Source organism: Nelumbo nucifera, chromosome 1, assembly GCF_055504915.1.
Source record: "Nelumbo nucifera cultivar China Antique chromosome 1, China Antique-T2T, whole genome shotgun sequence".
Lineage (NCBI taxonomy): Eukaryota > Viridiplantae > Streptophyta > Magnoliopsida > Proteales > Nelumbonaceae > Nelumbo > Nelumbo nucifera.
The window spans coordinates 169,888,436-169,898,822 of record NC_142649.1 but is presented as its reverse complement, the minus strand read 5'-3'; positions in this window follow the sequence as shown (position 1 = coordinate 169,898,822).

The following is a 10,387-nucleotide window of genomic DNA, read 5'->3' as shown; positions in this document are numbered from 1 at the left end:
TACCACGTTTACGGTACCAATTGATTGGTCAAGAAATTTCTTATATCATATCTTTCCCATGTCATAGTTGAACCCAAAATATAAATAATTATTAATTATTTCAAAAATAAAAGATATAAGACAATTGTATAATCTTATATGTTTCTATTGTTTAGCTTTCGCTTAACAAATCCTGTGCGCTGCACGGGTTCCTGCTAGTAGAACATTATAATATTATTATATGTTGGCTACGAGTCAAGACCGAGGAGAGCAACAAAACAAGCATTAGGTAAATATAGAGGGTTCCTTTCTAAGTGTAGTATTTGGTCATTTCTTTCTACTATTAAAGTGATACATATCTAAGCTTCCATTATCATCATAGTAAAAATGTAGAATGAGAGAGAGATTGAGAGTGGAGAGGGAGGGAGGGAGCAATTCGTCAAACATGAATAAACAAGTATCCACTAGGTTATGTGTATAACCAAACCACATTCTTAAGTTTCAATAGCACCCTTAAGTACAAATGTTGCCTCATGAAATGGCCATAATATCAAATAGATGTATGGAACAGAATCCAAAAGGCCTATTGGTTGATTGGAATGGGATCCCCATTCCCATTTTGGATGAAGTGGGATTCCCATATATACATGAATGACTATTCTAGCCCCCATTGGGAATGTGATTCTCATCCTAGCATTTATTTATTTATTTATATTTTCGTTTTTTGCCAAAACAAATTCATTGGTTTATACCCTATTTGACCCCAAGTCCTCATTCCATCCCATACCCATCAACGTTGGCGCTCCATACGGTCAACGACCACCATCTCCATCAAGGTAAGATCAGTTTCCGACTAATCATTCTTCCCTTACCTCTCCTTCATTATTCATCATCTTCATCCCACCGTCTCTCTTTTTTTTGCCCCCTCCCCCCCTCTTCATCCAAATATCTGATACTACCACTATGATAGTAGGGCTGCAACGTGGGCGGGCCCAACCTAAGCCCGAACTGGTCCAGTCTAAAATTTTACACGGGCTGTGCTTGAATTTTCGGTCCTCGGGCTAGGCTTGGGCCCAAAAAATCATGCTTTTCTAATTTTAGGTTAGGCTCGGGCCTAGTCCTTAAGTAGCCTGAGCCCAGCCCAACTATACACATATGTATATATGTTAATTTTGCATACATATTTACATACATAAATATATGCATACATATATATGTGTGTGTAAATATATAAATATATTTACCTATTTACATACATATATACATATTTGCATAAATACATATATATGTATAATTTTAGAATGGGTTCATTGACCAAGCCGAGCCTTGCCAAGGCCTAATCCCAACTCGAGTTCATCAAATTACAATGCGAGTTAGGAAAATCGGGCTTGACTTTGGTTCCAGTCCGGGTTCGGGCCTTAAGCCCAAATTTTAGGGTCGAGCCCGGGTTGACCATAAACCCGGTCCAACCTGTCTGACTTGCACCCTTACGTGATAACAATCGAACAAAGCAAACACCATGTCAATGGCGACCGCCAATCATCCATTTCTTATTTATTCTTTATTAATTCTTATTTCCCTATATATATCGTTCATTCATTCGTATATTCTTCTTATTCTTCACAACACGCATATATATGTATGTAGTATGTATATTATTATCGTATTTACTCAGATCATAACAAGAGTCAACATTATCTTTGTTCCTTTTGTAGGTTATTATATAAGTAGCTCCATGTATGATGCCCCTATAAAAAAAAAGAAAAGACACATACACAATCTAAGTTTATATATGAAGTGTTCCAGCTCTAGATTTGGATTTAAGTTGATCAATAAGCATGATCGATATCCAAACCTAAACAAATCCAAATCTATTTTCATGCCTTGAATAACCTAAACAAATCATATCCAAATGTAAAACAATCCAATATTTGGCAACTAACATCTTGGGCTTAATGGAAAAGGGAGAGAGAGAGAGAGAGAGAGAGAGAGAGACGTTATGACTTCTTAATAAAAATAAATAAATAGCAAGTATCAATATTATCAACCCATTTCTAACATGATGGACATGATTGAATGACCTCTACTCATCGAGGTTTCTATGTCCATTTGGTCCATTAACAATTAACTTGCAATAAAACATTGAGCTCGTAGACATGCTCTTTTGCAACTTTAGATTTTTATTACATTGTTTATGATGTAACAACTAACAATTTACATGGTTGAATTGCAAACCCAATATAAGCCGAGACAGTTAAAGGGCTGACATTGATCCAATAATTTTCTATGTACAGTATGTATTAATGTTATGCTAATTAATTGTTTAATGTAGATGTGTTGTTACCCATTAAAAAAAAGTACGTGTTGTTTATATTATATATAAACATTTTAACATATTGTATATCAAACTACAACTTAAAATTTATACGTGCTTTACTTGTTGAGGTGGCAATTTCTAACTCAACCCAGTTAAACTGCCAAGCCCATCCATGTGGGTTAAACAATAAACTGGGTCAATTAAAAATGGTTTGGTTATGGTTATCCAATTGTGTCAAGGCATAGTTTTAGTTTTAAGGCAACTAAGGGTGTTTTCGTGGTTTCATTCGTGTGTCATTAAGCTCGTAAACATGGTATTTGAAAGATATTTTCATTTTTGGTTATAGAACCAATAAACCATGGTTATAGAATCAACAAAATCATCGCTTTTTTAAAACACAATCACATGATTAAATAATAATGCGCCATTTTGAGTAGTGGCTCAGTTGGTACGTTAACCGGGTTGTCTTGGCATAGATGCTATCACCGACCTTAGATGAAACTTATTAGATTGATGCTAAAGTGTTGTGGTATAAAATGAATTGCGGCTCCTATGGGGGACATAAGTGTACGAAACAATACCCCTCCCCAAAAAAAAATAACGCTTACATTTTGTATATCTCGAGCTATATTATTGTATTATATACATGTGCAAACTATATAATTAACATAATAATGTATTTTCACATTATATATATATATATAACATATTATATTGTATTTATTTATTTTTTGGTAAAATAGAAACTCCACTAAACCACAAAAGTAGGGGTACAAGAGTTTTTATGAGAATTTAACAACCAAACCGGGGGAGAAAAAAACCATTCCCCTTTAATATAAAATTAGCTAGCAAAGAAAGTGAGCTACACTAATAGCCTCCTTATTGGCAAAGACAATAGCAACTTCCTAGAAGCACCTCTTGGTATGGGTATATTTGATCGGCTCACTAGCAGATGACACGGAGCATACCCAAAGGGTAATTTTATCATCTTAGTTTCAACTAAAGGCACAAGAATCATTATGGACCAGTCATCAATGCAACAACGTTAATTGCAGACATTACAATCTTGGCCGAGCTCCCCTCATGCATTAATGGCAAGGCAACGCTCGACTGCAAGGATCTCATTCCATTAACTACCATAATCATGACCCATGACATCGGGAACCATTACATATCGCCCACTATACTGGGCTCCTGGGCGGTTCCATCTATAAAAGGGATTCCATGGCCTCAGGTACCTCTCTTGCACATGCTGATTCATTCGAATTGTTCTTACTCTTTGTAACCTCAACCTTCTCAAAGCCCTTGGCTAATTTGACCACCAGAGTCCTTGCCCTTAGGACCACATCTCGGGGAATCTAACGTCTTTTTGACTCATTGTAAGTGGGACCCTCGATCTCTTCACCTCAAAAGTTACCAAGCTACCATCCGCTCTAAATTTGGCAACAACATCTTTGTTCGACAATTATATCACATAATACTGACCAAATTTTGCTTGGGGGTATTAAAACTGCAAGTTCATACAGTTTATAATTACTTTGCAGTCTGAGTAAACCACAACATAGTCTTCTCCCACATATCTAGCTAAACGCAACCCTTGCAATAATGGCTTAGGCTTAAAAATAACAGATATCGGAGCCAACAAAGTTGAGGATGCAACACAAAAGACATGGTGGCCTATTGGCCATTCAGGATTAGGATTCTAGCACATGCATAAACATTATATATAAATGAGCTACTCACTTGAACATTGAAAAAGTGTGCGAGATGAACATCGAGCTAACAAGTTAAATGACCAGGGCCCTCTTGCAAGTGAAGCCTCTGTATTCTTTAATCCTCCAAGCTTTGCATCTGATGCAATAGATTATTCACCCTTGCATTAGATTATCCTCCAAGCTTTGCATCGAGCTAACAATAAGGCATGCTCAATGGTTTATTATTATTCACAGTTTTTCACAGCAAGACAAATAGGCCCGTGGTTTTTTTTTTTGAGATTCAAGACCTTCATTACATAAAATACTTTTATGGATGACTCTCAACATAAAAAAAGTTATCATGGGATCGTTTTACTGTTCCAAACGCACTTCCATAACTGAGCTTTATTTGGATAAAGGAGTACTTGTGATCTAACTTTAAATGTGATGAGCATTCACATCCAAACCTCCCTTGAAGACTAAGTGGAAAGTTAATCTAACTTTAAATTCACATTTTCTACCATGGATCCAAATTAGTCGATTCCCTATACATCCTTAAGGTACTTTTTTTTTTTAATTTCCTCAGTCATATTGGGAGAGAACAAGGGTTGTAGCTTTTCACAGTTCCAATTCTTTGTCATCGGATCAAAAAGACTGCGTACCATATTTAAATTGCAATTCATATGCTTCCCAATCTCTACTTTGAAACCACTGACTAATGGGACCCAAGGGTCACACCAAATATTAATAGGATCCCCATTGTCAACTTGCCATATAACACATTTTTCTAGGACTTTTCTCTCCATCATTAAACTTCTTCATCCCCAATAAGCATTTATTGGAGAATAAGCATTGAAGATAGTAGAATTAGGAAAGTACTTTCCTTTCAACACTCGTGTCAAGTGTCAACAATGAGTCAGGATTTTGAGCTATTCTCTAACACTGCTTATCAATGAGCAATGTTGGATGGTGATAAATGACCATACAATCAAAGCTAAATGAATTCCATGTACATGTGAGCCACATATAAAAGCTGGCAATGCGGTAAATCCAAAAAAAAATAACCTTTAATATAATAATGGTCATGTTTTTGTAATTTAGTGCAATTCATAACACATCCATAGGCTTAGATTTGTGTTTCAAGGAGTAGTTAACTACACTATCTCTTTTTTGAAAATGAAAATATTGGGTTTGATCCATCATAGGTGTTATATTATGCATGGTTGTGGTTATGTATTGAACCACACATAACAATGTGTTTATTATCTAGATAAAGTACTACTTTGACTCGATACAAGGCCCACTTAAAGCTGCAGAAGATTATAGTTTCAACAAATCCTTTAATGGGCTTCACTAATTAACAAACTCCAATGGGTATTACACACCTCAAAGATTAAGTACAAAAGAATCATAGTATTATTGTGTGATGCCATGGAGATGAGTATATATCTATTATCTTACAATAAGAATATGGTCTAATATGCACAAAATCACTTAGCCACACAATGCGTCTTTATGGACTATGTGGTTTTACTCAAGAAGTTATATTTCACAATGTTGAGATTTTACGTTTTTGTGTTTTTTTTTCTTACTTTATCAATCAATTCATTTTGGATTTGATGGATTCATTTTTCTTTTTTTAAACTTACTATGAGAAAATCAATTTGGATCAAAGAGGACATTCTAAATGTATGTATGATATGAAACATTAAATGGAAGCGAACATATGGATTGGGATGGCTTTGATGAGGGTCAAAGGCTTACCCATCCATCAATTACCTAAACCCATTAGATGAAAGTCCATGTTTCTAATATGTATATAAGATGCAGTCATAGCTGGCCCACACATATATTTAAACATATGTTACATCCTTATAAAGACAACAAATGATTTTATAATATTTGTAGATAACTTTTTTTCATTCAAAAAACATGATTATTTCGTTGCTTGTTAAAATCAGCAAAAGCTCAACATTAAGAAATCTTCTTGTATACAACCCTCCCTTTATAAACGACCTTCACTTTATAAACGTTTAAGACCGTATATATCTAACATTATATTTATTTGTAATACTAAACTTGCCCCTTTATGTTGAAAGTAATGTTCATTTTTTCTTCAAAACTTAATTTTGGTGATACCATCCATTGCTGCAATTTCGACATGCTAAAGATTAATAGTAGACATCAAAGATTGCTACAACATTTGCAAGTACTGCAAATGTAAAGCTAGAATGGCAATCACCTTAGGGGTGCTATATAATGTGAATTTTTTTCCATGCTACCAATCCCAAAAACGAATCAAAACCATCTTGTTTGAAAACATATTGTTTCCTAAGACAAAAATACAAAAACATGTAATTGGTTGTGTGTGTTTCTATTTTCAAAACTGAAATCCAAAATATGTTATTGAATATGGTTTCAAAAACATGTTTCATCTAATTATGCAACATCATGTTCCATAAATCATATAATTTCTATACTAAAAAACTGCTTTTGTTTTAACAACCAACATCACTATCTTTAAAACCAATAACCATTTTTTCATCTTGGTGGCACTAAAACTAGCAATACTTCAACATTATTTGTGTCACGAGCAATAAAACTATCACTTCTTGACCATTCAACCGGATTGAGATGCAGCATCTACATTCTTCATTTTGATATCCAAAAGTATTAGGATGCATTGTATAATTATTTTGCACAAAAACATTTAATCATGAAGGGATGAATAGTATAAGGCTTCAGTTGACATGAAACAAAAGGTGGCATAAAATGGCATATTTTTGTTTTTAGAATAAGAGTTTGTTTTCTTTATCACATATAATTTTGGTACAAAGGAGAAGGTGAATTTATGTTCAATTCAATTAATCTAATGTTATTTTTTATGGGTGATTGTTTATGTTGATAATTAGTGGGGCCTCGTGCGATGCACATGCTTTGTTAAGTTGTTGAAGATTGGTTAGTTTTGTGTTATATTAATTGTTAGATAAGAAGTGGGACCACAACTGTTATGTGAGTCCAATTTTTATTAGTGTTTTGAGTCCTTTATATATTGTTTTATGTTTTGTTGCCCTATAAGGGCATAGTAGTAATTGTACACCTCTTATTTTTTAATATAAATAATAACTAAAGGGGGTGGCTAGATCGTTGCTCTTTTTTCCTCTCAAGATATTTTATTCTCATCTTCTTCTTCTCTCTTCATTCTCTATTCAAGAAAACACTAGTTTCTTTCATATTTTTTATTTCAGCAAATTTCTACTTAAATAAAGTCTAAGATGAAAGACCCTTGTGACATTTTCAACTGGGCAAAGCAAAATTGGTTCCAATCACACATTTTTTAGTCATCTTATTTCAATATATATCTAACTTGAATATTAATATTTAATACATTTAATAAAAGTATTGTGTTTGTATCTAAATTCATTGTATTCCTAAATTTCGGTAATTTTAGTATTTTTTTGAAATTAATTTTAGCTAAATAAATAAATTAACTAATTTCCCAAAAATAATTAGTCATAGTTAATTACAAAATTTATCGAAAATAATTTAAAGAAAATACCAAAATAAGTTTCCAAAATAATTTTATATTTTTAATTGTTGTAAACTTACATTAAATGTAGTGATAATATATTCATAATTAATAATTGTTCACAACAAAACATTTTACTGAATTTTATTTGTCACGATTTATTGATATTAATATCTAGTAGTGTATTGTTTATTAATAATTAAAAGTTTATTGACAACTACTAATTAATAATTCAGTTATTTAGTAATTTATTCGGTAATTTTCAATAAATTAATAATCACTGATAGTTATTTATTTTTTACTAATAATTTGCTGTTAATTCTCAATAATTATTTACTATTGATTATTAATTAAGAGTATCAATAATTTTTTGATAATTATTAATGAATCATTCGGTTCCTTAGTGATTTATTCAGTAATTTCCAATAATTTAGTAACAATTGTAAATTAATAATTACTGATAATTATTTATTGTTAAGTTTTAATAGTTATTTACTATAAGTATTAAAAATTAATTGTAAGTTTTGTGATAATTTACCATTAATTTAACAAAAAATATAAATATTTGCAATAATATAGTAATTACTTATATTTATCGATAATAAATTTTGTGATAAGTTGTTAAATATAACAAAAAACTGTAAATGGTTTATGGAAATATCAATAGTTAACTATTAATTAATTTGTAATGTATAAGTGATTTTTTGCTTGTTTATGGTTAATTATTAAGGTTCAATTAGTAAAACACCCTGTAATTTACTAAAACCTGCCCTATGATTTGTAATTTACTAAAACATCCCCTATACTTTGCAATCAATTTACTTAATTGACCTTCCATTAGATGAGAGTGGAAAATGACAATTTTAACACTAACATCCATTCAAATAAATTTATTCAAAAGAACCTAAATACAAAAATATCAATTTTGCCCCTAATAAAAGACGGATAACCATTATTTTTTCCTATTTGGTCAATTTTGTTTTCTATACAAAAGTGTTGGGGGTACTTTTGGAATGAACAACTATGGGTCCATGCCCTTAAACATTTTCCACTTAGTTTAGGTGGTCATGTTACTATTTTTCATATGGCAAAACAAATAGTTCTTGATGAAAGGTTGATTAACTAAATAAGTTGCAAACTATAAGGGATGTTTTAGTAAAATGCAAACTATAGGGTAGGTTTAAATAAAAATGTGAAACTATAGGGGGTGTTCTAGTAAATGATCCAATTAATAATTAATTAATTGGTTCAATGGGGTTATAGTAGAATATGGTTGGATCCGACCCATATGTATTGTATTGCTTGCCCATTTAGAGCTACAATGTTCGTTCAAAGAAGCAAACATAGTAGCCAATTTCTCCAATTTAAGTGCACTAATAGGCCGGCAATGAGCATATAGAGCACCGATGGTTGCCAATAAATCTAGGTGCCAATTTCCAAAAGTAAACTAACCAAACTTTTTTTTTTGGAAAATTTCTTAAACTACCTTATGATTTAGCTAATTGACTAACTATACACTTACTATTTGACTATTGTCTAACGTTATCCCTTCTGTTTCTAACAATTGACTAGCTATACCCTTACCATTACATCCGTTAATATTTCATTAAAACTCATACACATGTGACACCACATGACATTTAACTTTTTTAAACCCAATATTACCCCTGTCCCCTTCCTATCGACAATCGAATGGGATAAAAGCTCTAAACTATTGTCTCTAGACTCCACACCTACAACCACATGATATCTTCTCATTGGTTTCACTTCTACTGCTTCCATGTCTAACTGTCTTTGCAGCCAAGTAGATGTATATCATTCTCACGAACCACCAACAAAAATAAACGTCCCTCCCCACCCACCACGACTGGTATCAATCCCTCTAAATTGATCCTTACTCCCTCATCTACTCTTATAACAATGCCTTCCACAGCTTTTCCATATCCCTAGACCCCAAACAACTTGCCTCTTCAACTCCGTCCCCACCATCTATCCCAACTCCCTTTACTCCCTCCTAGACCTATTCATGCATTGGGTCGGGCTTTGTATATGTATCAACAGAATACACTTAGGCTCGAGCCCGGCCTAACCATCGAGCCTAAGTCTTGATTTCGAGCCCGGCCAAAAATTTGAAAATATCTTTTTTGTTCAATAATAGAGTGTTTTATTTATAATAAAAACCTTCAAAACTCAAAAATAATAAACATCTCACTATTACTTGGAAAAAAAAGAGAAGAAGTACAAAGAAAAAATATTGTATATATATATATATATTTTATTAAATAAAAAATATTTTTATTATTTAATATATTGTATCAAGTTGGGCTCGGGCTCGGGTCGGGCTTTTTTGAGAAAGCCCGATCCCGGCCCCCAAAAAAGTTGGGGCTGGCCCATGAACAAGTCTACTCCCTCCACACCACCCGCTCCCTTGAGTTCCTAGACCTCGACTCCAATTTGGGCCTATGGATTAGCCATAGTACCGAGGACCTTGGCCAGGCCTCTTAGGATATCCTAATCAGCGTCATCGGGGCCAATCCAAGAGCTTTGGCGACACAGGCATGTCTGTTGTACCTTCTTGATGGCGTGGCGCTAGCGACTCTAGCCCCGACTTCAGCCCTTTTTTTCAACAAGAAACTCATTTGCACTCGTAATTTCTATAGAAGCTACCACATGGCCTCCAATGGGAGACACACCACCAATAACCCAATGAAATCGATTCACCTCAAGATCGACAACCCTTTGCTCATGGCAGTGGTAGTGGGGAGGAACACATGGGTTCTAATCAAGGAATATGCCTGATTTGGTCCAGAATTTTGTCTCAAGAGTTTACCTCCATGTAAGTTGCTTCGATGGGCAATTTGGCTTCCA